Raw genomic sequence first — 4,223 nt, 5'->3', positions numbered from 1 at the left:
CACACACACACACACACACACACATAAATAAATATTTAAAAAAAAATAATTTGTATCTCTTAAAAAAGTTGCATCTCTTGAATGACCAGTGATATTGGACATTTTTTCATATATTTGCCATTTCTACTTCAATATGAGAAGTGTCTATTCATTTCAGATGCCCATTTTAGGATTGGGTCTTTAAATTTAGGAGTCTGATTTTAAGTGTTGCCATTTGTATGAGGAACAGCTGGCAAAAAAAATTTCCACTTTGTGGGTTGTCTTCACTCTGTCGGTTTCTTTTGCTGTGTAAATTCTTTATTGAGCTCCAATTTGTTGATGTTTTTGTATTTCCTTTGTCATAAAATCTTTGCCTACACCTATTTCTTCAACAGTTATACCTAGTCTGTCTTCCAATACACTTAGTGTTACTGTTTTAATATTTAAGTCTTTGATCCATTTTGATTTTATTTTAGTGCTTGGTGAAAAAGATGGATCTAGGTTTAATCTTCAGCATCTGCAATGCCAGTTTTTCCAGCACTATTTATTAAAGAAGCTTTCTTCCATTGAAAGTGTTTGACCTCTTTGTCAAAGATAAGGTGGCTCAGTATGTTTTGAGTTACTTCTGTATCTTCTATTTTGTTATATTGATCGTCAGGGGATTTTGTTTCAGTGTTGGGTTTTTGTTTTTGTTTTGCCAGCATCATTGCTGATTTTATCACAGTCGCTTTGTAGAATAATTTCAAATCCAGGATTGTGATACTTCCTGCCTTGCCTTTGTTGCCCAGCATTTCTTTTGCCATTCTAGGTCTCTTCTGGTTTCAAATGAATTTTAGGATGGTTTTCTCCAATTCTGTGAGGTATGCTGTGGCTATTTTGATTGAGATTGTGTTAAATCTGTACAGAAACTTTGGAAGTTTAGCCATTTTCACTACATTGGTTCTTCCTACCCAAGAACAAGGGATATTTTCCATTTTCTGATATCCTTCTCAGTCTTTTTTTCAGAGTACTATAGTTTTCATTGCATACTTTCCTAAGTATTGCTTTTTTTTTTTTTTTTTTTTTTTTTGCAGAACCGGGGATTGAACTCAGGCCCTAGCGCTTGCCAGGGAAGCGCATATTCCACTGAGCCATCTCCCCAGCCCAGTATTGCATTTTTTTGATGCTATTGTAAATAATGTTATTTCTCTAATCTCTCTCTCTCTCTCTCTCTCTCTCTCTCTCTCTCTCTCTCTCTGTTATTTGTGTACAGGAATGCTGATTCTTTTTTTTTTGCGCCATAGGTTAGGTGCGTATTTATTTTTGGTAGAAATTGCCAAAGAGGTTCTCAAGGTTATCATACCACTTATATTACTGCTAGCAGAGGATGTGAATTCTAGATGTTCACGAGCTTGTCAATGCCTAAATGCTACTGATTCTTGAGTGGTGACTTTGTATTCTGCTCTGCTGCTGAATTTGGCTATTAATCTAGAAGTCTTTTGGAGTTTGGGGGTCTTCCATGTAAAGTATCGTGTTATCTGCAAATACTGATAATTTAACTTCTTCCCTTCCTATCCTTACTCCTCGTATTTCTTTCTCTCATCTACTTGCTCCAGCTAATGTTTCCAGCATATATTGAGTAACCGTAGTGATAGTGGATGTCCTTGTCTTGTTCTTGATTTTACAGTGAAAGCTTTTAGTTTTTGTCCATTATATTGCAATGTTGGCTGGTACTTAGCCATAGAAGACCCTTTCTAAAATTAAGGTGGGGGGGCCTGGCCCTAGCTCAGCTCTTTAAGTGGCTTCCTCCACAAAGCTGTCAGCCTCAGGTTGCTGTGGTTCGATCCCACAACCCTCCAGCTAGCCAAAAGTGAACTGAAGTCATTCGAGGAGAAAAAAAAAAAAAACGTTATGGGCCGGGGAGATGGCTCAGTGGAATAAGTGCTTCCCTGGCAAGCGCAAGGGTCTGAGTTCAATCCCCGGTTCCACCAAAATAAATAAATAAATAAAATAATAAAATTAAGGTAGGGGCCAGGGAGATGGCTCAGTGGAATAAGCGCTTCCCTGGCAAGCGCAAAGATCTGAGTTCAATCCCCGGTTCTGCCAAAAAATAAATAAATAAATAAATAAATAAATAAATAAAGGTAAAAACTATTCCAATTTTCCATAGCGTTTGTGTCACCAATAGGCATTGGACTTTGCCAAATGCTTTTCCTGCATCTACTGGGCTGATCCCCTGGCTTCTGTCCTTGGCTCTGTTAATAAAGTATGTTACATTTATGATTTGCATGTGTTGAGCCATCGCTACATCCCTGGACTACATCCTGCTTGGTCGTGGCGCATAATCTCTTTTTTTTTTTTTCCTTCAGAACTGGGGATTGAACGCAGGCCCTTGTATTTGCCAGGGAAGCACTTATTCCACTGAGCCATCTCCGCAGCCCGTAATCTTGATGATTTGCTGCATTCTGTTTTCCAGTGCCTTGTGTGGATTTTTGTGTCTATGTTTAATAGGGAGACTGGCCTCTCGTTCTCTCTGTCTCTTAGTTGAGTTGGTTTCTTCCCTGGTTTTGGTATCAGGTCAGTGCTATCTTCCAAGAATGAATTTGAGAATGTCAATTCACTTTCAGTTTCATTAAAGACTTTGAAATATAGTAGTGTTAGGTCTTCTCTAAATTTCTTGTAGAATGCAGCAGTGGCTCCATCAGGACCTGGCCCCTTTTTCGTTGACAATTGCTATGGTTTGTGTTTAGATGTCCCCCCAAAGCCACATGTAGTTTTATATGGGGCTTTTTCAGGGGTGGTTAGAGTGTATGGTTGATTTGTGGTGCAACGGTAGGACTAAGGGTATGTGAGAACAAAAGCAGGCCACGGACTGGTTTGGCGAGACGCCAATCCTGTTCCCTAGACAGAGTATAAAATGGGTAAAATGATGCTATTAAGGTCCCTTGGTGCTTTTGCTGCCTTGTGGGCACATGAACTGTTCTGCTCTGCCCCTCATCATGAGCCAGCCTGCCTTGCAGCCAGCCAACTATGGACTGAAACCTCTACAAACTGTAAACTGAACAAACCTTTCCTCCCTTACCTTTGAGCATTGGGTATTTCATCTCAACCACAAGAAAAGTAACCAAGAGAGTACATTTTTAATGGCATTATCAATTTCACTGGCTAATATTGAGTTATTCAGAATATTTATATCTGGGCCAGCAAGATAGCTCAGCAGACTAAGCACCTGCTTAGGCAAGCGCAGGGGGCCCAGGGTTCAATCCCCGGTCCCGCACGCCACACTGGCCCCAGCCCCGGGGCAAGCTGAGCCAGTGAACGAGTCTGGGCGTCGCGGCACACACCTGTGATCCCCGCTGCTGAGGAGGCTGAAAGCAGTGAGACTCTGTACCAAATACATAAAATGAAAGGAAAAAAAATGTATCTTTTGATTTGATTTTGGTAATTCATATGTATCTAGGAATCTATTTGTTCCTTATTTTCCATCTTATTAGAGGCCAGGGAGACAGCTCAGTGGCATAAGCTCCTGACTGGCATGAGCAAGGTCCAGAGTTCGCTCCTCAGTACCACAAAAAAAACATTATATTAAAATACAGTTTCTCCAAATAGCTATTAATATTCTTCTGGATTTCTACAAGATCCATTGTGATTTCAACCCTTTTATTCCTAGTTACATGGTTTTAAGTCTTTACTTTTTTTGGTAAGTTTGACTAAGGATTTTTCAATTTAATTTAATCTCCAAATAACCAACTCTCAGATTCATTGATTCTTTATTGTTTCTGTGGTGTTCATTGCAGTAACTTCTGCTCTGATGTTTATAACATCTTCCTCTTCTTTCTTTCCTTCCTGCTCTGATATTAATTCTTTCTCCAAAGTATTTATAACTTTGAATTTTACTTGCTGTTCTTTTTTCTAAAAGTTTAAGGTTCAACATTAGGTTGTTTGTCTGTGCTCAGTTTTCCTGATATGGGAACTTACCGCTCTAAATTTCCTTCATAGGACTGTGTGGTAGGGTTTCACTAGAGGAACAGATATAATACGAGGAACAGATGGAGCACAAGATGTACAAATCTATAAGAAATTACAAGATTGGCTTACGACGGTCAGCCATAGCGTCGGACGAGGAAGCGTGCAGAGGGCGTCTGCACACCTGAGACTGAAGGATTCAGTCCAAGGCCCGAAGCTCACTGCAGTGTTTTGTGTAGGGCTCTATCAGTCGGCTGATGGATCTGTGACAGAAGGCTGCAGAATCTGTGACAGAAAAC

Source organism: Octodon degus, unplaced genomic scaffold (genome assembly GCF_000260255.1).
Source record: "Octodon degus isolate 3935 unplaced genomic scaffold, OctDeg1.0 scaffold00393, whole genome shotgun sequence".
Lineage (NCBI taxonomy): Eukaryota > Metazoa > Chordata > Mammalia > Rodentia > Octodontidae > Octodon > Octodon degus.
The sequence above is the reverse complement of the archived record's forward strand: the minus strand, read 5'-3'. Positions refer to the sequence as shown.